At 40.5% G+C, this 27,307-nt stretch overlaps 1 protein-coding gene across 11 annotated transcripts in view; it reads right to left on the reverse strand.

Moving 5' to 3' along the window:
• The window catches only part of Ten-a (Teneurin-a transmembrane protein), a 454,976-nt gene that overhangs the window by 53,572 nt on the left and 374,097 nt on the right, over positions 1-27,307 (reverse strand). The gene's annotated exons all lie outside the window — the stretch shown is intronic.

The following is a 27,307-nucleotide window of genomic DNA, read 5'->3' on the forward strand; positions in this document are numbered from 1 at the left end:
TAACCTATAACTTATTTCTTTAACATTTAAACTCTTCTTTATTTTCTTTCGCGCTACAGCTCAATATTGAGCATTCAAACTTTACATTTCAACAACGATCGATTGAATTAGCTTGACACTTTGAACGATACCGCGCTTTAAATTATAACACATTATAATTTAGCAAAGATAATTTACTTAAAGCTAATTCTGTGTGCGTGTAAATATTGATGCAACTGAAATCTGTTAAATCCGCGACAGATTCCGCGGGAGGGATTTATGATTTTGAGATGCATACCATCGCGATGCGGCTTGCTTACGCATCCTGTTCGAAGTAATATGAGGTGTACGGGATAGATGTGCGAGAGAGAAAGAGAGAAAGAGAGAGAGAGAGAGAGAGAGAGAGAGAGAGAGAGAGAGAGAGAGAGAGAGAGAGAGTCGTGCGAGGGTGGCGGAGGGCATTGGCGCTCCTCCTGGGCGGAAGCACTATTTCAAGCTAATTGTCGTTTCATCGTTCCCTCTCGTCCGTGCAGTGGCGTATCTAAGCCGCGGACGTGCCGTCGCGAGCAGAGATTCTGCCTTCGCGTGTATACACGTACATATATACGCAAGCGATATTAATGCCCAGTTATGTCTGCCGCGCCGGATAGACACACCTAACCAGCGATGAAATTAACTTTAAGCTCGGCTGGCCACGCGGTTCGGCAATTTCGTCAGAAAATGATCGGGCGGTACATTTCTCTCTCTCTTTCTCTCTCTCGAGCTCTCTCCTTCGTTTTCTGCACGGTGCATCCACACATCCGGTGTGTATGTGTGTGTGTGTGTGTGTGTGTGTGTGCATGTCACTTCCTCTATTAAGTCAGACCTAATTCCTGACGGACCGCACTTCCGCGTTTTATATGAAATCGGGTGCTCCTCCATTGATGCACTGTCAACGATTATGTATTCGATTGACAAATTATCTCTCTTCTCACTGTAGATTACAAGAACTTTGATTAGAGAAAACAAGTTCTATACTTAATATTAAATTTGTTTATTTTATTTTCTAGATAAAATATTTTCGATAACACAATACAAATTTCTGCTATGCAATTATAGCATTGTTAAGCGTCTCACTCGTTAGGAAATAAAATCGCGAAATGGCAATCCCCTAAATCTCGCTTTTGCACGCCTTTTGTACGTCATAATTCGACATGCATGAAAATTATCGCGCAGAATCGCCTTACACGACGTGGTGCACGACACGGTGCCGTTTAATCGATTCAAAAGCGGGAACATCGCGTCGTTTCTAAAAGACACTTCGTAGAGCAGGTCGGTCGGACATGTTGATACAAATCGATCGCCGTAGCGTACAAACGGCAACGACGACGATATCGACAAATTGGTGGGCAGGGCGCGCGGACGGATATATTCCGTAGAGTTTGTTAGTCCCTCGCGCCCAATCCGTCACGCATAGCCGCGAGACATTTCTCCGTATGTGTGCACTATGCACGCGCGCAATGTTGTAACTCTTCGAAGTTTACGTATATATGTACAGTTTTCCTACATCACTTCCGCCTACCGATCTCGTTCCGATTCCCGCGTCGCTCTTCACCTCTTTCGTCCATATCGCTCCCTTATCCCTTACCCTTGTTCGTTCCGTAACTTCTCCCTCAACTATTCCTTTTTCCTTTCTTCTTCTTCTCTCGTATGAAAGCCGTATTTATTTCAAGTCGAATTCAGAAGATAGCAGCAAAATGGAGAAAGCGCGGACAAGAAAAACACAAGGAACTAGCTGGAGCGAGGAAAAACGAAGGGTCTTTTTCTTTCTTCCGATGAATAAGGGAGTTCCGATTCGTGAAGGAGGGACGGTAGTGGAGAGAGGAACAAACGCGTGTAGGTGCTAAATCGAAAAGAGAGAGGCCGACAATGGGCGAAGACACGTGGAAGGAAGAAAAAGTGGCAAATAGAAAGTGAAGTTGAACGCACTTTATCTCGCACCTGTGTGTTCTTTCTAATTGAGGCGAGTTAATTTATTGGTTCGCCACGTAAAAAGTACTAAAGATATATAGTTCTATTGAAGTTAATTGACGCTCATTTTCTTTTAGCCCGGTCATAAATACTTTTGTGCCTCTGCAAATGTTTTGTCAATTTATTAAACTTTTTTTATATATATAAAAAAAATAAAACAAACTTTCATACATAATATCATATAAAGATGATGTTTATAGAATTTTCCCATAATATCTTTGTAAATACTTATTCTATATTCATCACTTACTCTGTTTGTAATGATGCTCTTTATTCCTATGCATTAAGAGCACTAGCACGAAAATCTACGTTAAAATAGAGCGTGAGATAGGTGTATACATATATCCAAGAGACCTAAGAACCGACAACGCATCAAAGGACGTAATGCCTGAAGACGACTTAGGCGCGCCGTGATGCGTGGCTTATGGCTGGCGATAGACGTTTAGATAACTATCTCAATTTGCGTTGCACGAGGATGAATGGTGGATTAGCCGAGTGTCTAATTACAATCTCAATGGAGATCCCGGTTCGCGATAAAGACCGACGTTCGGCGCGTCGTCGATTTTCGCACGGGTTGACACGGAAGGGAGAGAGAGAAAGAGAGAGCGAGAGAGCGAGAGAGGTGAAACGAGACGAGCGGACGAGCGGGTGGTGAAAAAAGAGAGTTCGGAGCATGAAAAGGCAACCTAATTAAGTCTACGAGATGTCTCGCTGAGATCTCGCTGATGAAGACGTTTGTCCAACGCGCTTCGGGCGCGGAACTTTCGGCTGATTTGACGGAAAAGGAAACGAACGAACGAACCAACGAGCGTCATGTTTACGTTTCTCTTTTTCCGTCTACACGACAATTTTACTACTGTATTTGCGATTACGCTTCTCAAGAAAACGCGCGCGCGAGAAAGAGAGAGAGAGAGAGAAAGAAACAGAGAGAGAGGGAGGTGGCAGCGAGGGAGGGAGAGAGACAGAGAGAGAGTTCGGAACTTTACTAGAAATATGATGCGGGCAACGTCAGGCGCGCGGATAAGCAAAGCGAATGGAATAGTTCCGAGCGAATTATCGTAATAGTCTTCGTGCTTCGAAAAGCGACTTTTAATTCCGCATACGGGTAGACTGTTGCCAGGCAAAATTTATCTCTCTTTATGTCCGTCGCACGGTCTGGGAAGTTTTACGGCAAAATGTGATAAAAATGTCTGTTCGCTCGTCAGAGATTGCTTGAACTTACAAGTTTTGTTTAATCCTATTTCGTTATAGTATTCTCTTTATATTATGATTACAACGTTTGAATTTCTATATTTATAAACCATTAAAGAGATTTGATGACACAGGACAATGTAAGAATAATATTTAAATAAAAGAATACTCTAACCGGAACGTATGTTTCATAAAAATTCTCTTCTATTTAAATCGGAGAGCATTTCCCGAAAGCCATTTATATATCAAGAAAACTTAATTGAAAACAATTTTCATAAAGCACTCGTTATCTCCGTTACTCGTATATATCTTTTCGGTGGACATAAATCTGCGTTCTGGTTCAGAAGAAGAATATCCTGATTTAAGTCGTAGAACGAGTAACATAGCAAAGAGAGACGGTCTATCGAAGAAGGACAAGTCGACCGCTGCATCTCAGTAGATAACAAGGAGACAGACCGATCATTCGTAAAGCTGTCAGTGGAGCGATATATCAGTATCCTTTTTATTCGTTACTCTGACGCACCCTCTTCGCAGCCACTCGAGTACTGGCAACGACCACGACTATCCAAGCAAGAAGAAAGCTCGGTGACATTCTCTGATGCAAGTATACACACATATACACACACACACAAGGTATTCGGTAATTGATGGTACAAAAAATATTTGCTTGTCGCAGATTGTATCTATTTGTAGGAATAAGCTTTTTTCGGAAATGGCCTTAAAGATTCATCGAATGTTTACGTGGTTGACATAGCTATTCTTCAATTCGTAACAAGAATTGTCGTACCTGACAATGAGAATAACTCTAGTTGTAAAAATAACTGTCTGAAAATTACGTAAAGGTACAGTCGCGTTCATATAGTTGAAAAAAATAAGTTACTCCTTTGCAGATGGACTCACTTTATGATGGGGATCACCTATTTTCCGGTTGTCCCGTCGATCACGAAGCAGCCTGTGCACGCTTAAGTGGTGGGCGCCGAACGGCAATACGGAGGGCCTGGGTGGGCTACTGCACGGTCGTTAGTTAGCGAGCATTCATCATCGTATTGTTATCGTTAGTCACAGTCTTCGTAGTTATTCGAGCCGCCCGCCCTTTTTCGAGAGTACAATGCGACCAGATGCAGCAGCACGCCATGGCACGGCGCGGAGTGTCGATAGGTTTCCTTCTTTGTACGCCGATATTGGGCCGATACAGGGTCGGCTGTGCCCTCTCTCTTTCTCTCTCTCTCTCTCTCTCTCTCTCTCTCTCTCTCTCTCTCTCTTTTCCTCCGCGTTACTCTGTGTATGGGCCAAAGGGATACCTCGGTGTGTAAAAACGTTGCGCTATGCCCGCGCACAATCGTAGCGTAGTCGACACAAAGCAGCACCCTTGATAGGGTCAGCGTACCACAGCGGCACGATCGCCCTTCGATCGAAGGGTCTTCTTCCTGGCCCGGAGGCGGCATGGAGATGCGGCGAAAAATAGGGCGCGCTGACGTTAATTCTTTAAGGCACTGAGCCGAATACACGCCGTGGCCCTTAAAATAGCTCGGATAAATATAATAAATCTCTACCATATTTCGTTCCAGCACTCTCGTTGTTACTCGCGCACTTGAAGCATATGGTTGACGTAAAGAGCGGCTTTGATAACAAAGAGAGAGAGAGAGAGAAAGGGAGGAAGAGAGGGAAGAAGACTTCGATGTTGCGCACAGCGTTGGGGATGACGGGCACAAAGCGCCATCGTACACACGGAATTCGTGAATAATATTTGCCGAGGTGAATAACACGGTGTATCCTCTTCTTCCTCCGGTACGTTAATAATTCGCTGGTCCGTACTTTTCTTTAAGATCCTCGAGTCGGGCAAGAATCCCGAATGAGTCGCTGACGAACTCGTGCCGCTAAGTCGCGTTACGTATATGTAACCTGTTCGGGACTGATTCAACTTGTCGAAAGTTAGTCTGGGGTTGGGTTCTTCCAAAGGGGATACACGCTGAGAGGGGAGATAGTGGGAGATGTACTTCGAAAAGGATGTACAGCGACGCAGCGCGACAAGGAAAAGCGGTACTTCGTTGCGGCGAAGCAATGCGAAGGAAATGAAGGAGGGGGTCTCTCGAACATATATTTCAAAAGAAACTTCCCTATTTCCAGAGAAAATAAATATTTGACCTGCGAGAGAGTGCGCACCCCGGTGCAGCGGTATAGTATAGCGGCGACGCGAAGACTTTGTTGAATGGTTTCTTTCATTCTTAACAAGCACGACCGATCGTGCGCTTTGGGACACACCGGCGTCGTTATAACGCGACCCTGGCAATTAATTCGGCTCCCGTGACATTAGGTTTAACCTTTCGGAAAAAGAACTCTGTAGCACGTAATACCATGGATTTCTTGCAATCTCCAGCCACCGCGGGTCCCCGTGGAAATAGAGAAGCTCAACTCTTGTATATACACATCGTATATAGGCGGCGAAATAAGGACAAATATAAACAGGAGGGTGCGTGGAAACAGATTCCGCTGAGAATGCGAAACGAATTTCGCGGAGATTGGAAGTATCTCGTTTGTTCGGTGTACGGGAACGTATTACTACACGTACAAACATCTCGTTTAACGCAACACACAATCGCGAGGTAGTCTAACATTAAGTAGCTTTTATTCATTCGAGCTTAGTTTTCATCGGCGTAAAAATTTTTCTGAACAATTTTCATCAATCAATATTTTTTCTTGAACGGTACATGTTACTTTACTCATAACAAATGTTAATTATAGTCTAAAAGTAATTATTTTGTGTATAGTCAAAGTATAATATTTGTATCATTAAAAAGAAACTTGTTATAAAAAAAAATTTCTAATATTTTATAATGTATTCTTTTTCTTTGAAAGTAGAGAAGATTATTCTTTAGAAACGTTAAAGATGTCTTTAAAGATTAACGGAATTTCATGTAATTTCAGTATTTAATATTTGAGAAACTCGATACATATATATATATATATTCTTAAGACTGTAAAAGTATTTCGTGAGAATATTTATTCGATTTCCTCGCTGCAACTTCGTCGATGTTTGTAGCGTGACGTACCGATTTCCCAACTGGGCTTTAAGTATGTCGACCAACGAGGATCGTTCCTTAAGTCCTTGGACGGATCGACCTACTTCGAGAAGTAATACTTGCAGAGTAATACTAGACCTTCTTATCTGTGTAACGACATTTTCTCAACAGGCAGGAAGAGATTCTATCTTACGGGATGTTATAATCAGTATAGCGAATGGATATTCCTTATCGGTCGTTTTAAAAATAACATATAGCGTATGCGTGCGTTATCTTTCAACTCGATTAGTATCGAATCCTTGCTACATTATTAGTCCCTCCTAAAATTTTGCAGTTAATAAACTCTCACGTTAATATATATGAATATATTAGTTTTTCATTAAGGTCGCCGTCAAGCGCAACACGCGAAATTCAACGTAATTTTGAAACTAATTTTCATTAGGGAAGTATATTTCTGAAGAGTATTCAATTACGCGCGGTGCTGCGTTACATAATTATGAAATGTTACCCCATCTCGGAACTGGTTCATAGTTAGCGGTGAATTTTGCGTCATCGCAAATACAACGACGGCGTTGAGCGTAGGTGAAGGCGAACTAACATCGAGCGCATAAGCTGAAAACAAAGATATTATCGCGCGTACGTCATCATCTTTCTTCAGACACGCGATGCAGTACGAGCGTACGTCCCAGAAGCATTTGCGCTCGCATCTATGGAAAACAAAAGGTACTGACCTCAACTTTGCACATGTATATTGCGTCGCGTCGACATATATTTCCTTCTCTTTCACTGGTCGGAAACATTTTCTTCATACAAACGCTTTCTCCTTCGTATTATTATCTTGTATATCTTTTTTTTATAACATCGACTATTGTCTCTAAATCCGATCTAGCGAAGAACCAAGAGTTCACAAATATAGCGTCTGAAATTCTTCAAGATTTATATACGAGTGTTTGAAGGGATAAAACAGAAATCGATCTTTCCGATCTTCTCGGTTATTCGATGATTCGATTTATTTATAGCGTATATTTGCAATAAATTTCAGATATGTTATATTACACGAATTATATTGATTGATTAATAACATATTCGAATGATTTAAATTACTATTATTCTAGTATGTAACAGTTTTATTTTTTTAAATGTTTATCTAATAGCGCAATTGATTTCACGCTCGTATATATTAACATAATTCATGTAAAACCCTTTGAGTAACCCTTCGAGTCTGATTTTAATTGAGTATTTAATATTCATTTGGCCGTTGACCAGTTCCAAGTTCTATCATCTAGAAACCGCTATATCAATTCTCTGCTCGTAGACTCTGTGATAACACTTGGCGGTATACGCGGGATCTTCTCGAGAGTTTCCACAGAACTTTCGAGAATCGAATGGAACGGTCGCTGTCAATCCTAGGTGGATTTTGGCGTCTGGCTGTCGTCAATATCCCGCGGGCGTGTGCGTGCAAGAACGGCACCACATCGATGTACACAACGGCACGGCAGTTTCTATGGGATCTAATCGACGAAGTTGTAATTACTTCGTCGAGGAGCAAGAGCGAGAAGAAGAGAAAGAGAGAGAGAGAGAGAGAGAGAGAGAGAGAGAAAGAGAGAGAGAGAGAGAGAGAGAGAGAGAGAGAGAGAGAGAGAGAGAGAGAGAGAGAGAGAGAGAGAGAGAGAGAGAGAGAGAGAGAGAGAGAGAGAGAGAGAGAGAGAGAGAGAGAGAGAGAGAGAAGGACTCTTCCTCTCTCTCGGTGGAGTTTTATTTTATCGAGAAGTGATGGAGATATCGACAGATGTAATGCCACCTCTCAGACTGTCCCTCCGCCATTGCAATGTCTCGCCATCGCACGCTTTTCTCCACTTCTCTCCTTCGTGGTCTCTAGCCGTCGAACTACCCGGCAAACGATCTCTACGAGCGTGATTACCGAACACACCTTGGAAATCCATTACTTTATATCAGTTTTTCTTTAAAGGATTCGCCACCATCGCCGCCGCCGATTCCTTAGAAACTTCTCGCGGGATTCTTCTCTCAAGGCAGACGAGCTTTTATTCGCGCGTCTTCGAGAGTTATCTGCTCGAATACCTCTCTATGCTTTGGTTCTCTCGATCTTTGCGAGGACATCGCCCTACTCCTCCGCATCGCTCGACTCTTTGCGATGTGATAAGCCGCTTTTTCTCGCGTAAATAGTTCGCCGTTTGCCAATCGATTGGAATTTGTCTGGTCCCGTGTTAAATGTGCCGTGGACTTGTCAATATTGGTAAAATATCGATAGCAAGAAAAAAAAACTATACACAAAATTATTATATTGAAATTGATGAAGAATGTTCGCAAGATATTTTCAGAGAGAATTTTTTGCACGAGTAGTTGAGATGTTTTGCAAAACATGCTTCTCGTGTAACCGTATTAATTGAGTAGAAGGTTGAGAGTTAAAAGATTGTACAGAGATTAATCTTTTTGCGTAGCATACTGTCTCCCTCGCGAAGGGATATTAAGTCATATAGAATTACAGACACACGAGTGGGTAGAATTTCGGCTGAAATATCTACCGCGGCACGCAAACAGAGACAAAACTGGCTTTCCCACAACCTGACCTGGTATGAAATCTTAAACCCTACGTTGGCAAACGAGGGGCACGCCCTCGCGCATCGATGTACCTTATCATTATTATAGATCCTTTAAAAGAACACCACCAGCTCTGAAAGGGGTGAAAGGGGTCGCTTCAAGATTTTCGTTTAAATTACCGAACACCTCTCTTTCTTCCTCTCCGCAAATCTCACTTTTTTGCAACGCTCCACTTTCCAGTTTCTCATACGTCATCGGCAGTTCGCAAAATATCCGAACCAGCAGGAAGACGAAATAGCTTGGAAGAGAAGAGAAGAAAAATAGTGCAAAGCGCTTATGCGAGGCCAATTAATTATCCGGCATCTTCTTTCGTTCCTCGTAATGTCGGGCTTTCTCCAACTCCTTTATTCATCCCAATTGTGAGATTCCTCTCTTTCTTTCCTTATCTCTTTACCTCTCTCTCTCTTTCTTTCTTTTCCTCGAGATATCATATGTTCCGTCTCGAAGTAAAATTCAGCAGAGTGCAAGTAGGAAATTTCCTGTCTTTCTCGGACCTTAATTACGACGATGATCCGGTAGCAGTTCTCGCACGGAGTTTTGTAAGGCGGAAGAATTTGGCGACGCCCTCCTAATGATCGCATTATGCTCATTCTACAGGCTCACGTGATCACGCCACGTTTTGCATCCCCTAGAGCCACAGCGCATTTCCCTTTTTCTTTTTCTCTCTCAGAGAAGAGAGAGAGAGAGAGAGAGAGAGAGCAAGAGAGAGCAAGAGAGAGCAAGAGAGAGCAAGAGAAAATTCTCTACCTGGCGGAAATTATACGCTCCGCGGCTACCTACCTACGCCCGCCCGCATGCGATTAATTTATTTCTTTTTGCGCGCACAAGCATTATCCCCACCAGAGATTGCATCCCGGTCATCGCTACCGGCTTTAGCAGTTAAATCCGGAAATATCCCTCCGGAGGGCACTTTCGCGAGCGTTGACGCGAGCGCGAACCTCGGTGCGCCGCTAACTTTTTGTTACGGAACTATTATAGAGAATGTTCCATTTTCCATTTCCCGCACTTTTCCTGCCACGATCTAAAATAGATTTTTTTTCAACAAAGGTGTGGAAAATTATGATTTTTGAAATATAAATGTCACAAATTTCCGAATTTTTAAAAACACTTGCAAATATATATAAACAATTTTACTCTTTATTTAATATTTTTGAAAATTAATGTCAGATAAAGATGTTTAGAATTAAACGTTAAAAAATTATGTATAGAAAAAGTTATATATAATTCTTATATAAAAAAGTCGTTAAGGTCGTCTTATATAAAGTATATAAGAATTATTTTTAATTGATTATTTACACACATATTATATAAATGAAAACAAATACTAATAAATTATATGAATCTAATTTACTTTTATAAAATTCAAGTATGCAAATAACATTATAAATAACATTCAAACATTTCTTCAAACAAATCATTTTTTAATTTAGTAATTTTTAAGTATAATTACAGTTTAATTAAATTTTTATTTTGTAGAGAAAGATTGATATATAATAGTTTTACAACTGTTTTTTAGTAGATGTGCATAATAACACCCAACTTTTGAAGTTTACTATTTATTAAGTTTATTATTTTTTTTAAGTTTACTATTATAATTTAGTTAATTTTACTATTTATTATGATTCGTTTTGATAAATAAGAATATTTTCCTAAGTGATGACAGTTATATGATGAGATGTAGCACTCTAGTATATATAACGTTTGACTCGACTTCTAAAAGAAGCTCGTGGACGCAAAATTGGCTTAATTTTTCTTGATTACTTTAATTGTATTCCATGGTCCAACAATCAAGCATTAATACTGTCGACTTGATTGATATGAACGATCCATGGCATTTATTCCCTGTTTTAACTCAAAAGTTTGATTTCAAAATTACATTTCGTCGGAACGAACAAAGTTCGACGTTTAATCATCGCTGGACCATTTCTTGACGTTTAATCTCTAATGGGACATTCTAAAGTACAAAGAGTATCTCACAGATTCCGATACGAATTTCTTACATACTGTAACTGTTTACGCCATAAAAATGATATTTCAACAGAGTACTTCACTTTAATACTACAATTTATAAATTTTAAATTTTTTAATCAAGTTAATAAACTGCAAAATTTACATTCGTGAAACTCTTAATATTAATATGAATAATTTTATAATAAAAAAATGTTAAGTTCTGCCCATAATTTATCCATTTTATGCATGTTTAACATTTAGTAAGAAACACATCTACATCATGTTAGAAAATAAAAAATAAAAGCTGTAAGATTCGGCGGTACTTTAATAACATTATAACTATATGAAACAGCATAGTCGCCAAGAGTCGCACAGAATTGATATCACGTATGCAGAAGTATTTTCTAACAAGTTCATTGCAATCATCGTTAATGTCATTACACTTTTCACGTGAGATTCCACTTGCTGTGTCGATGTATAGAACTGTATGGCAACTATTTCGTACTCTCTGATTTCTAACAGCATTGTCCTTATTATTCGCCATTCGACGTATGCTGTTTTGCAGAACACTTCTATCTCTGTTCTATCTGTATTATGCAGATATACCGATCATACGCGGTGTCGTGAACTTGTAATGAATTTTCAATTGTGCTTTACGAGCCTGACGACAGTTCAACGGTTATGCTATCGCATATTGTTATATACCTGATTGACTTTATCGTGGACAGTCAGATACGTTGTCACAATTGCTACCACTTGCGTTCGTCGAAACTGCGTTTATCTATAACCAAGTGAAGAATATCTATTGTGGCGCCTATTATATATATTGCGAACTTTCGAATGCTCTCCGTAACTCTGTAATGTTCTGCAGCTGCAAAGTCTCCAGGTTGTTACATCGTTCAAAAACATCCTTACTTTTAGATTTATAGTTAAATTGATAGAGCAAAGAAAAATGAAAGAGGTATGCACTTTAAATATATACACACATACTTTAAATTGCTATAAATAAGTTAATATTATTTATTTATTTTCCAGCACTCACCTGCTGATTCTTTCATCATTTTATAGATAATAATATTTTTAACGCATTTTGATCACATGTGGTCACACAATATTTCTAGCATATGAAACAAAATACATAGGCGACTATGTGATTATAAGGATGACCATGTGATTTCTTCTGACAGACACTTTCATCGATTTTCATGAAAGTGAAACAATATATAAGCGCGATCAAGCGTATCATCAAAGAAACGACACATACACACATACATACAGCTTCTGTGAACACGCGTATTGCCGTTCAACGTATAGTTCGCTTCCCTTGATATATGTTATAATATGAGATCACGCGCGTTGTTGCGTGCGTGGATCTATGTAAACATATACACGAGCCGAGCCGATATACGTGCCGAGATATTCATGTACGTAACGATGGATGTACAATCCGTAGATTCTGAACTGCGTAAAATTAACTCCGTTGCTTTTAAACAGGAATACTACCGAGCCAACACAAAATAAATGCATGCATTTCATCAGAAAAGCAGCGTGTTGCGAATTCCGTTTTTGTAAAACGATGCGCGCGATGCCATCGCGCCCGTCGGAAAACACCGATCTAACATTGTTGTACCGCGGAATCGTGTATATTTGTCGGGAGTTGTAACTTATATGTCACACAAAATTTACGTAGTTGTTTAATTTTGTTTGAACCAAGCACTCTGAAAAATTTCTCCACTTTTTATATAATTGCACATATAATTTTTTATATATGTATATATATATACTACAAAAATAAAAAATATTACAAATAGGTATTTAAAAAAATAATAATAAATTGTTGATTGCCAAGTTTCTTTAACCCAGCCATACACAACAGATACTTAAATTTGATGCGATTTAAATTTTATTCCTTTCGGTAAATTTATGTCTTATTGTTAGCAATATCAAAAAATAACGACTCGCAAGGGATCCTTGATATAAATCGATGCAGACTCTATAGACGCTTACATTGCGCAGCTAACAAACCCACTTCAGAGAAAAACAAGGGGCTGAAAGAATAATCGATCGCACTTACGCACGCGGTATATCTACCCTCACGGACAATGCACTAACTTGTTAGCTTTGACATAAGTGACCATAAGTTTGTGTGCTTCACATTTATGTGATCTTTGGGGATTCTAATTATTATAAAAAAAAAATATATATATATATATCGGCAAATACAAAACAGCGATGAAACCCTGTTTTACATAAAATATGCTGCACTAATAAATCATGTCAAGCTGATGTATTATTCTGTGGAAATAAATAATATCTCTAGATAGTTTCAACAAATTGTACTAGCTCTTCATTAAATCAAAGAAAATTTCACAAGACAAAGGGGGATGTTGTGTGAACTTTTTGGCATCTCAGTTTGTCCTGAGGCATTTTCTTTAGTTTAACAGCCAGAACGATTTCTTTCTTATTTAGAACGAGATTTTTCACAACGAAACTAGCAAGAATTGTAAAACTATTGAAAAAAAAATCCGAAACTCTTAATTATTTGTGAGTTTCCACGAAATGATGTACCAGCTTCACATACACCTAATAAATTCCGAGAACAACTGAGAACATAGGAATAAACCGAGTTTAAACCAGGTAGCGTGTACTACCAGGCGTATCAGATTACGGGGCGGTCTTATAATTAATTATACACTTTTAATTATCTCGGGCAAAAATTTTCACTCTTCCCCTACGGGCGCTATGTTTGTTTGCAGAAAAAAAAACATTCATACGAGCTGGCGATTGTATTTTTTCTTCTTTCAGCACACGCGTCTGTGAATCTTGTCGCAGTCGGTGCACACATATCATGTCGCTAATTAATTGCGTACATCAAAAGAGTGAAAAATCGAACGCACATCGTTAAAGGTACGCGCGCCGCAGTCTCGGAACAGGAATACAATCGGGTCGTATGACGAGGTAGTTGCTCCGGAATTTCATTGCATATTTGGAATCCACAGACAATGCGCGACTCATATTGGACTCCAGGACGAGACATGGATACGAGACAGATACGATAGTTGGCTATACGAAGGCTGTAAAGCGAGACTAAATGAAACGCAATACGCCTCCCTTCCGCGCAAGCTTTATATAATTTATTTCATTCTCCCATAATCCATATAGTAATACGAGGCACCAAAAGCGCGATATATTTGTACACGCGAGATAGCGGACGTATAATTAACAAAGTAAAGTTATCAAGCAGCGAGATATAATTCGTATTAGAATTGAAATGTGTTATATGTACATCAGTATATACTATGCATATATTTATATATATATATAATATTTTTAACACCTTATACAATTTTTATATACTCACACACATGTATATATACATATATGTGTATAAGATAATATTTTCCGTACACACAAGATATTTAACATACTCTTTAATATTTAGCATATTACATTTTTTTAATTAAAATATAATGCTTTTGCATATGTGCAAGAGTATTAATATAAGGGCCAGGAAGCAACACATTGCGCATGTAGCGCGCGAAACAACGGTTAAGCCGCTGTTAAAAAGAACGGTATTGTATGCAAAGCGCAATACAGCTTTTGCGGGCTGTAACTGAACACATGCGGCGACGGTGGCGATATTACGTAGATCGACTTAAGTCGTAACACGTTTCTCGCCGCTGTGGCGATTCCGAGATTGGACCGCTACCGTAATCTCGCAGTTTACGGCGGGGTTAACGTTATTAACGTCTCGCGGGACGACGACACGATCTCGGGCGTCCACAATCTGCGGATCTCTTTCAAGCGGATCGTGTAGCCTGGAGCTTTTATCCGACGCTATGATCTACTTATTCTGTTTCATACATACTGGATAAACTCCACTGTTACTGGCTGCACCGCAGTCGTTTATCACTACTCCGGCTTTCGCTCCGTGCGGCTCTCGTGGCGTGCGCGTTTCAGAGACTGCGGGAACACCGAAACGTTTAACACCGTAAAATACGGAAGCTGGAGATCGCATCTAAACATGGTCGATACATAGAGGTATCACGGATGTATTTGATTACATAAATACATGCCTTTAATCATGTAAGGTAATCTATCTTGTTCGAACCCTGATTACATCGTTGATAAATTATATAATACCACATGCGAATAATTAGATCCAAAGATTAACTGGCTATTTATAATTTATTTTTTGATTACTCGTTACATATACGCATCATGCGACCACTGTTACGTGTAGAATAAATTGGAAATTTGTGTAATTCCTTTTAATCGTTCATCACATGTGTGCCTTTGAAGCGAATCAATGTATATAGTATCCATTTATTATATGTGTTATATTTACTATGACACAATAATAGACAAGTTATAATACTTCAAATTTTCACTGGAATCGGCTTTAACTTGTTATTTTTTAACTTGTAATATGACTAGCTTAAACTATCCGGCGTACTTCTCCTTTTATATTGATTTTCATTAAAATTAGATTATAGTGATATAATTTACAAATTCATTTACAATTAATATATTATTTTATTCTGCTATACTAATTGTAAATGCATACATGTATTATTGCAATATCACTAGTTTATTATTTTAATGCTTTGCGATACAATATTTTTTTACTTTCTTCTCCATGACGAAAATCTATAAATGTTTTAACGTGCCAATTCTGGAGCAAACAACATATATAGTTAATGGGAAAAGCATAGATTTTCTTAAATTATCATAGTGTCAAAGGAATGAAATTAGGAGAAGGAAATAAGTCTAAAAATAGCTTATATGTCCAAATATAGCTTATATTTTCCGCAGGGTTCTAGAAAGTAACTATGCAAAATTTGGTCTAGATCGGTTAAAGGGTTTAGAAGTTATTTAGTTAGATAGTTTATTAGGGAAGATACAAAAAACAGGCATTCTATTTTATATATAAATTTGTATATAGATAATGTTTCCTTCCACTTTATATACATATATAGATAATGAGATTATTTTTTTATTGCACTATTTTCTCGATAACGATTTTATAGTATGTAGCGAAATATATTTAAAATTTAAATTATTTCTTATTCATTTTCCTTATTCTGTAGACTGTAACAAGGATGCTGTTAAGTATTATTTTCTGCGGATATCGATGTATAATATTGTCTAATTTGTTCTTAATTAAAATTAAGGAAATGCACGTCTTCAAAAGCATCGCAAGTAATTCGAATGCACACACGTAATTAGTATCTCAGATATTTCGTTGCGAATACACAAGTAACAGTCGTATAGATCAAACTAATTGTGCCGGTGTATTTTCTTTGAATTTTCACGGTCGGCACAGCTTGAGCTATTGGGCGACAATCCCGCGGTTTATAATACAGCGAGTTAACGTCATTAACGTCTCGTGGAGTGACTCCTGAGACGACCGACCGCAAACCCTTTCATCTAAAATTCTAGCTACCGACGTTTATCCAGTGCATTATCTATTTATACCGACGGGGCGTGCGCACCCACGATTTTCCTTCCTTGTTCCTTCGCCTCTGCCTGCCGTCATCGTCGTCGTCGTCGTCGTCGTCGTCGTCGTCGTCGTCATTGCCGTCGCGAAGATGAGAACGGATCTCAGAAGCACGCGGTGATTATGTCCCGCTACCACGGAAAATTTTCAAGCTGCGTTTTCTGTCATTGGGAAACGTCATGCTGGCGAAAGGTCTGCATTAATCATGAGGTTCGAATCCGCGAGATCCAACCGCCACGCGGTGGAAAGCGATTCCTGGTCGTTTATTATTCTCCGTAACGAGAAACGTCCGGGAGTCTTCCGTGGGCAAATTTTCGATATAGCCGCACAACACAGCGATATCATTCCGCAGCTGTGTTGGTTCTATTCTGTTGAAAGAGATTCAATTCGCATAAAACGCATTGAGAGTGATATACGCAGGATGTCGAAAAATATCCGATTTCTCAAGTTTAAAGGTTCCTCAGCTATTTTTTTTTTTTTTTTTTAACTGACATAATTATTAATCCAATTTTAAAAAATGATCATTTACCAAATTATCATTTTTAGAAGATGTCCAATGTAAATTCCACAGATTTCTCGATTTTATATGCGCGTTTCTTGCCGCATCTCTAACACTTTTAAATATTCTTACCGTCACCATCGTTATTTCTGCTTCATCATTTATTGGACGATCGGCGTTAAAATTCCGACTCCTGCTCGGCTTTTATGCGTCGCGGTACCACGTCGTAAAAATTGATCGCGGTTAAATGCAAGATTTATCAAGCGTCGCTAGAAGTTGTACATACGTATAAGGTCGGAGTTTCCGGTGGAAATACGCGCGCGAACCAGTTCGGAATCGCGAAAGTTTACGAAGCTGGAATTCGATGAAGAGCTCGTTTCGTTTACACCGGCTTGTCCGTCGTATGATTTCTCCCTCCACGCTCGCATCCATCGCTCTCTCTCTCTTTCTCTTCGCTCTCTGCCATCTGTACTTTCAACCCTCGCGATATTGATCCACCAACGTGACTGTGCCACCTCAGTTATTACTTTGTGCTTGTATAGAGAGACATGGTGTACACGTGGTGGTCAAAATGCAATACTCTGCACCATGATACATTGTGTTTTTTGACATGTAATGCGCAATTAATAAGCAACTTTTTCTTATAATTATAAGATTTTTAAGATTCTCGCAGTAATTAGAATTCTTAAAGAATATCTTAAAGAATATTAAAAAATATTCGCTACAAAAAATATGCATTATACATATATAGTATATAAAATTCCATTTGACATCAATCATTATATATTATATTTAAATTTTTCTTATTTCAGTAAAAAATTAAACAGTACGCGATGCAATAGAATATGAAATATTTTCTGTAAATACATTCAAGGGAAGTGGTAATTTAGATTTGCCGATATGCACTGGCAAACATTAGCATAAGTGCAAAGTACTTTGGACTATAAGTAACTTCGTGTAACGACCGCGTGTCATGACTATATAAAACGTGGTAGTCTCCAGCACAAGTATCACAGATGTTGCATCGTCGTCAGTACTTTTTAATAGCGGTCTTTTTTGCGAAGTTCGATGAGTCGCCACAATTTACCGGAAGTTCACAAGAATATGCGTGAATATATTATGCGTACATAATATTACATATTAATAAATATATTTACCGAGAAATTCTGAATCAGAATCATTACTAGAAAAACGCGATATGACGCGTTACATTCTCCATTCTCTCTTTTCCCGCTTTATTAACGTAATGACTGCGTATTTTCCTCAAATTCTCACGAAAACGACACTTTGTCGCGGAGAACCATTTCGGAGAATGTAGCGAGCTTCGATTCAATTTCCAGACTGTGGACAGGATCCGACGGAGATGGGCAGGGAGAGAGAGAGAGAGAGAGAGAGAGAGAAAGGGAGAGGGATTCAGTAGAAGGGAACGAAATGTAAGAGGTTAATTGGAACAGATAACTGCGTCTGCGTGTGTCGATGTGCTTCTCTTCCTATCTCTTTCTCTCTCGATCTTCTTTGTCGCGTCCCTTCAGCACGGCTTTCTTTCTCCCTTTTACCAGGCCCTCGGTCACATTTTATCGGACTCTTCGTTTCTTTTTCATCTCCTGTCGTATAGTCCGCCCTAACCGAATCCGCTGTTACTTCTTTACGTGCGCCGTAAGCGTTTTCTACTCGTCGCATCGCCGTGGCCGCTCATCGTTAACGGTTAACGGCCATCGTAAGGTCGCACTGTCGAGTGCTGGGCATTTATTTACATTAGGACACATAATGCCAAAGTATACATGCGAACGCTGACCAAGTGGATAAAGGATAGAGATAGATAGAGAGAGAATGAAAGAAAGAGCGCGAATAAAGATGCCGACGAGCAATCACTATTAAATGAAGAACGTCACGAAGAGAACACGCAGGGACTATTTAGAGTTTAACCACCAATCCATTCCTTCTAATATAATATATAGTCAAATATTCAATCATTACTTGTTGTTGTTTTTCGACCTGATGACCTACGCAGTTGTACGATTAAAATAAAAAGAAAATTGAATTGCACAATTTCTTTTAGTATTATTTTTTGAAGTTAATTACAGCAACGGAAGGAATCGCGTGTCATGTCATCTAGATCTCGAGTGTCTCTGGAGCCGCAGATAGACGCAATGAAAGACGCGTGGACGTCGCTTGAGTTAGTGCGCGCCAACATCGTCGGTATTTACATCGCCGACTCGGTTGCGCGGTTACGAGGCGATGAATTACTTATAACCATCTCGATCTCGCCATACGCCCACGTGTGAGTCTCTTCAGACGTACTCTTTTATCTTGCTCGGCTACTATCGTTCCCGCATGCGCGCGTATGTGTCTCGGCGTATAAATATCGCGCATTTATAAGCAGTCGGTGACAGTTAGTTATCGTGAGATCGCTAGCGGTCGCGTGTGTACGCCGGTTTCTCTTTCATGCTCTTGCGCTCAGTAACTAAAATGACCACGTTTTCGAGCCACTACGAAGAACGAAATGCCGACATATTTTAACTCCCTCTTATGTTAAAATTTTCCAACCTAGAAATAAATTAAGATAAAAGAGCTGAAAAATATTTTCACAAATATAAAGTCATATTAAATTCAGTTATTTTACATTCGCATTTAACACTTTTTTCAATAGTAGGAATTAATTTCTCGAAGAATTTTTCTATATATAAACTTGCATCAAAATTTATTATTTTGAAAATTTTGAACATTTTGACGCGACAAGTCGAAACTATTGTTTAGAAACAGAATATTTGGTCGTCTTATTATTTGAGCATAGCTATGCACGCCTTTGTGCTCGATGGTATACGATCGTCGCGATGTCAACGTTTTCGATTCCACGCGATGATAGATTATACATGGACAGGATGATGGCCCCTCGTGACGAGGGGAATGGTTGCTCGGCTTGTGGGATTGTGTCCCTTTGTTGCGACGCTTGTCGCAAGCATACTCTATCATTACACGAAGAAGTCCATATGCTAGCTATGTTAGTAGCGATCAGCAAGTTTTTGCAGAACTTTCTTGTCACGTCCTCGCTCTATAATATTCGCCTAAGGTATACCTCAACGAACTTGAACGAACATATTTTCTATTTTGTACGCGGCGAATGAAAACTTTTCAATAGAACTTGCGTGATGCAAGTTAATTTAAGCTACCGTCTCTACTAAATATATAAAGAAGAGCAATGCTCACAGTTTTTTCATCGGATTCTTATAACAATCAGATAATAATATAAAAGTATTAATCTTTCAATTATTAATGAATTTTTGCTTATCATTTAAATGTAAGTTTAGCAGTTTATTTGAGTTTATTAGCTTATCATTTCAGAAAGAGAGGAAGAAAGAATAATTATTTTGACATTTTAAAAATCTAATTCTATAGATTGCGCATGAAAAAATGACAATCAAGAATAATTTTTAAAAATCGTTTAATGTCTTTCGACAAACAAAAACTCGTTGATCGTGATTCATATTGGATTCTTATCGGTAGATAAAATTGATGAAGATGGTTGACTCAATAATCGTACAAAAGGTTTCTTGCGGACATCCAAGTCTCAAAGAGGCGAACGGAATAGCGAATCGGAGAGTAAGACAGCACAATTGCAATAATTAAAGGTTAGACGTAGGCGGTCCTTCGTCGAAACAAATCTTTGACGAGAGGAGAATGATCGTCGGAGAAATGTAATTTCTCAGAAGAATATGTCCACTGGAATCCAGAAACAAGCGACTTGAATGTCACAGTGAGTGGCCGGAGACGATTTAATCGGATTCTTAGATTCTTATGAGACATCAAACGTTAAATAGCGCTATTCAATTCAATCGTCTTTACGTTTTATTTTACAGTCTTCCGGCAAATTCTTATCCATACTGCTCATTGAGGAGATCGCGCCAGTTAGTACATTCGACCGTCTAACGAGTGGAGTTTACGGAGAGGTCCCCAACGGGACGCAGACATTGCCGATAATAAAGGAGATTGGCTCTAAATTACGAAGTCCGTTACAGACGGCCCCGCGTTAAATGCCTCTCAGCGACAGAACAGAACCGTCGTCGAATCAGTTTCTACAGTCGGCGGGTGGTCCGTTTCTGTATTCTCTGTTCGCATTCGCGATACTCCGTTTCCGTTTTCGCCATGTCTCGCAGTCTTGATTTTCCGGAGACCAGAGGTGTAGCTACCCTAGTTCCAACAATTTAACGGAACCTGGGAACGGAGAGTTTGAAGAAAGGAGGCACTTCTCGATGAACAAGAAACGAGCAAGAGGAAATTTGTCCCCCCGGTTGTCTCCCGCCGACTCCGAGGAGTCTCGCTTTTATCCTTGAGCGACTAATTGCGTAATTAAAAGAAAGTTAATCTCTCCAAATCGCGTTCATTGCGTAAACAAATGAGAAATCCAATAGCGCGCGTAGAAATTGGAGGGAGAGGGGAAGAGAGGAAAAGTATGTGTGTGTATATGTGTGAGAGAGAGAATAATGCGGCGATATGCACGTTTATGCGTAGGTTTATGTATAGAGGTGACGAGTAATTTAACACTCGATGAGATTTATTAAAATTCGTTTCGGGTATAGCCATGCGGGTACGGTGCGTCGCACGTTTGGACGGTCAGTCACCGGATTAAATGATCCTTTGTATGTCAGCGGGTGCGAGCCTGTTGCCAACCCGCTGATAAAGTTCGTAACCCATTATCGGCATTAACGCAATGCTGCACTTTCAAAAATATAGCACACAATGGAGATTATCTCTCGGTACTCGCAAGGCCGCACTCGAGGGACCGTGGCTTTGTACCGATGCAGTGCGCGAGCGAGGAAAATTAATTAATTAATTCTCCGAGGACGTCGAAGCTGACGCAAGATAAGAAAGCTGATAGAATAATGTAGCATCTCGCCATGTTTAATACGCCGAAGTAATTAATTTGCTCCAAAGAGTCGTTCGCCTTTGTGACGTTACAAAAGATATTAGAGTTTTGGCCGAGCGACGTTTGCGAGGAAAAATCGTAGCAGAGACATAAAAGCAGCCCTTAAGTGACAGTTTTCACAAATAGTACGGAAAATACAGTGTCTATTTACGCTGCAGAGAAGTTGAAGCGGTATTAGCAAAAATAATAAAACCGCGAATAAATCGAAACGTGCATATGTATGTACATACAAGTTATATTTCCTCAAAGTAAGTGTTAAAAAAAAAAAAAAAAAAAAAAAAACGCGAGTCAAAATTGTGAATTTCATTCAAAGTGAAAAATGTAAACGTTGCTTTTATCTTTTAGGAGTTAATAATTGTCTTCGTAATTCGTATCTAGAGACGTAGAGAGTTAAAGATAATATTATTATACACGTTCTCTTACAAGCGATAATCTCAACATTATGAAATTTACATTGAGACAATATATGCTAGAATCTAGAAAGTTTCAACGGTCGTAAAATTACGGAGATGTATGAAAAATTATTCCTTCCAACAAAGGCAAAAGCGTCACTTAAAACAATAGAATATTAAATTCTAAATTTGGTCAATGTAAAAATGGAAAGCTTTTATAAATTTTAAGATGGAGATACTGCGCATTATTGTTTAAAAATCTAAAAACATATTTCGCAACATGTCACATATTTCCTTCGAAGCACAACTAACTAATTTGGAATAAATAAATAAAGACAATATCAACAGACGATATTTTTCAGAAATGTGAATATTATGGGACATTTGTATATCTCCTAAATACGTGTGCTATGTAGGGGAAAATATTCCCATATATTGACCCCGCCTATTTCCTATTAGAAAAGTATTAGATGAGAATCGTTCGGGCGGAGTAAGTGCGAAGAAGCGGCTCAAGGGGCGACTAAAACCCCGAGTCACTCGAACATTGCTAGCTGTTATTTGCCACAGGGATGACAAAAATGAAAAATGTGCAGTAATCAAGGGCAGAAGTGAGAAATCTTCGGACAAGGAGAAACGCGCACGCCTAGTACGTGTTAGAAGGCAAAGGTGAAAGAAGATAGAAAAACGAGGAAACACGCATGCGTCGATAAGAACAGGATACAGAACGTTCTAAGAGTGATGGTAAAAATGCGGCGAAATATCCGAAGAGAGTAGCGAACACACAGGTACGAACATCGATATGTTGAGACGATAGTGCCGGAGGTGAGCTTGTATAAAAGACAAAAAGAGAAAAAGAGAGAGGCGATGAAGATGAGGATGAGGATGAGGAGGAGGAGGAGGAGGAGGAGGAGGAGGAGGAGGAGGAGGAGGAGGAGGAGGAGGAGACGAACACAGGAGGCGGCGATGGCAACACGGAAGAAGGAGAGAATGGAGACGATGAGTCCGGGAGTGAAAAGAGGGAAAAATGATGGTAGAAGGAAATGGTGGAAGAAAAGGGTGGAGGAGGAGGGGCGATTGAGCGTGGTTGTAGGCGAAAGATACGATGCGGAAGCTACGAGCGCCCGTTCTGGAAGTAGATTTTACAAAAGCCAAGGCGGCCGCGGAAGACAGCGACGGGGGTAGGAGAGGGGAAGGGGGCGCACACGAACTGATGTCCCTTGAGGTCAACCTAGCGTGACTACCTATCAATTGCTGAGACTGCGTTCGGATCGTTTAAGTGACACGATGCTATGTGAACATGCACTCGCTAGGATATTCTGGGGATACTTCAACGTTGATTTTGCCGCAAATGAATTCTCATTTCTTAATTTCGATATTCCCATTTTATATGAAAACTTTTACTCGAGATAGATGCGAATAAAATTTTTGTGATAAATGCACAATGTAAATGCGTGATTTGCGGAGAATCAAGAATTTTATCATTGCACCTTCACCCGATTATACATATTCTACTTATGTTCTGTTCGAATTCGATCTCACGAGTGTTAAACAACTTACAAGCAAAGATTTCAATAAAAATGTGCATAATAAATAAGTATAAGAATTCGGGTATACTGCATCAATTTTTCCGACCGTAATCGATGCGTTTACATTCCCGCAATCAACGCATGCCCCCTTGTTTCCGGAAATCAATATCCTTATATCACTCGCGTGCATTATCAAGAGCAACGGCATAATAAAGCGTTTCGAACCCCCTTGAATCGTCGTCATGCGGTTAATTCCACCCCATCTTAACGGGGTTGTACTCGGAAACTGAACCTATTCTGGCGGCGGTAGTCGTTTGCAGCCGCGGTGCTTTTCCGGAATCACTGTAGCCCAGCTCGAGCGTCCGGGAGGGTTTTCCTTATTCGTCAGGGCAGGGGGGTAGACAAATAAATGCGAGCGAGGGCGTTGTTTACACGTTCTCGGCTCTGCAATGCGTCCTCAACCGAAGACACGTCCTTTCTTACCGCGACTTCCTTGACATAACACGCGATAACGTATCTGATATCTACGAACGTGCGCTCGGTTTGTTTTCGCCTAGCACGGGAGTTATCGGGGATGAGTGACATCGTGTTTTTGTTGCACGCGAAACGGCCCTGCTAATAACCGTATTGCAGTGGGCTGATCTTGCTAATTAATGGTGACGCGGAGCATTACGTTCGCGCGTTGACTTCCGCGCGAGTCGAGTCGAGCAGGATCGATCGTTAGTAGTTTCGAGTCCAGTGGGAATTTCAGTTGCCATGGCTCTTTTTGTTTACGACATCAACGCTGCGAGAGGAGTGGAACCGCTACATGTACTTGCACCCTTTGAGAATTCCGCAAAGTGGGGGAAATTCCATTAGAAGGGGATTTTTAGGTCAAATGAAATTCTGAGAATATCTTGTCTCTAGTATTGAATGTGAGTTTTATAATAAACTTGGTCAAGTGTATAAACAAGTTTTTCATTTTTAATACACTAAAATTTTTTTGCAAATCCCTAAGATATATATTTAATAACTCGCAATTTTATAAAGAAATAATTATTAAAGCCTGTGGAATAAAAACGAGCTTATCATACTGTGATTATTCCGTATAATTTATATACATGTAAACATAAATAAATAAATAAATAAATGTATAAATATATAGAGTGTGTGTGTATGTGTATGTATATGTAACAAATAGATATTAAATAACTTTATTAATCTTGCACATCGTCATGCGACATATTTTTTAAAGATCACGAAAAAAAAAACCGAATTCGTCGATTAATCGCTAAATTTTCTCGTATATTCTCGATGGCTCTAAACGGTGGGCCCGGCCAGAATATGATTTGTCACGCCGATATATCGAACGTACCCGCCGCGCGTAGAGAAATATCATCGGTGTACCAATATCCCGGTAAGTGGAATATTCCGGTGGGAAGAGAAGTCGTACCATCGTTCATCCAGTGTGGCGTAACATAGAATGTAAAACCCTTATCTCCACCGAGAGAATTCTCCGTGCACTTCTCTCTCTCCCTTTCTCTCTCACACACACGCACACGCACGCGCTCACATACACACACACCCACACACACATACACACACACACACATTTCCTCTCTCCTCTTTTTTTCTTTTCGTCCTCCTTCTTTCGTAACGGAAAGTATCTATTACCCCTTCGCGGCTCTCTCGGCAGCAATGGTTCTACCCTCCCTCATATCGCGAAAAACCGCTGCGTCTCCAACATTACGCTACAGTCGGCTAATATCGAATGATGGAAATCGTTCACCCACCTCTCCTAAGATCCTTCGCGACGTTCTCTCTTTCAGTGTCTTCGCTCGCATTTCACCGACGCGGAAGCAGTTTAAGATATTATGGAAATACAATTTCTATTCTTCACGATGCATACTCGTGTAACGGAAAATTGCTCTGGTCCTGTTTTCTTTATCTTTGTTTCATCGTTCAACCGACGGCGTTGCATCTATTTTGCAATAAGCTTCGAGCGAATCAAGATTACAGGACGAACTGCAAATGAGGTAACGGTGCCGTTGTGTGTTACGCGACATGCATAAAGCGGAATCTCGGCGATGCGTCGTAAAGTGTTGAAAGAGAGCAGCAACTAGGATGGTCGAACTGTGTCGAGGGAAAACCAGGGCACGGATAGTCGAAAGAGAAAGAGAGAGAGAGAGAGAGAGAGACGTAGCCACGCTCGCGGAAGAGATAAAAGATAAAGCGTAGCAGGAAGGGGGAGAGGTGAGAAAAAGCGTTATCCTCCTCAAACGGAGAAAAACGCGGGGATGGAGAAAGAAACGTGAAACGAGAAAGAACGAGTCGGAAGCGACGAAGCGCGACGATGAGAGAGGAAGAGGAAAAAGAAGAAAGAGACAAGACGATAGAGAGAGAGAGAGAGAGAGAGAGAAAGAGAGCAAGAGACAAGAACGGAACAGAAGAGAGAAGTAAAGTTGCGAGAGGGTCGCGTAGGTGCAGCTATAGCGGATAGTTGTTGGTAGGACAGGGTGATGCATGGCTATGGGGTCGCCTGCTTCACCGCGAAATGTCGGCGCCGTACAGCCGCCCCGCGCCGCTCGCCTTTTACATACTCGACTCGTATCCTCTCCAAACTCCCTCCCCGCCGCCTACCCTTTTCCTCTTTCCTCTTTCCTCTTTCCTCTTTCCTCTTTCCTCTCTACCCATCGTCCGTTGTCGGCGCTCCTTCGCCACCCTCGTCGCGGCTTCCTCTCGTCGGTATCACTTTGTTTGCCTTTCCCGCGGCGGGCCGTCGCGTCGCGCGCTGCCTTACTCGCGCGTACACTCTTCTCGCCCCATGCATGCATATATCGATCGCGCATACTCGTCCTCTCTCGCATACCGTTCGCTTCCTGCGATGCATGCCGCTGCATCTCCCTCCCATGGCGCGCTCCTCTCAGGTTAGGTCCCGCTCGCGCTCGCGACGACAGGATCCGCCGGATTACACCGTGTGTGTTTTCCACGAGTCGCGGCGAACCGCGCTCGCTAGCGCTAACGCGCGCTAACGCGCGCACACGGATTTCCCGGTTGCTTTGATTGCTCTCTGGGGCAGAGCGCGGCATGCGTGGATTTTCTAGTTCTAAACGTCGTTAACCTTCCGCCTGTTTGCTTTGTGTCGCTCGCAGTTACGGAAGACAAACGTTCCCCTCCATCATCTCGCATATTTCGCGCGCTTATCAAGGTACGGATGAAGGGGCGCGTTTCGAATAGAGTCTCGCAGACATTTCGGTGCAAATGCGCGCTGTAATCGTGCGCTTACAGCGTGCATAGTCGGGCTCTGCTTTGCGTTAATTTTAATTACGAAACACTGCGTGAATTTATGCATCACTTTGCATACTTCACGGGCGTTACCGTGGAAGAATTCGGGAGTTCTCGCTCTAAGAACGTGCTCGAATGCCGCGGTAACGCATGCTTGACGACATATTTTACTTGCGCTCGTTATCGCGGCAAACAGGTTGTTGGGCGCTATAATGCGACGTCAGAAACTATGCTCTTCGCGAAAACCGGCTTCTGAATATTTCGAAGAAACAACGCGGATATTCCCCTCTCGTTCCCGTCGCCTCGTTAGTGTTCGCACCGTCTTCGGTATATACCTTCCGGTCGTTCAGTATCGATCGTCGTACACGAAGCGCAGTCTGAAATGAAGGCGCGGTTTTTCAGCTTCACGTTCGTACACGATAACATGGAAAAC

Source organism: Anoplolepis gracilipes, chromosome 1 (genome assembly GCF_047496725.1).
Source record: "Anoplolepis gracilipes chromosome 1, ASM4749672v1, whole genome shotgun sequence".
Taxonomy (NCBI): Eukaryota; Metazoa; Arthropoda; class Insecta; order Hymenoptera; family Formicidae; genus Anoplolepis; species Anoplolepis gracilipes.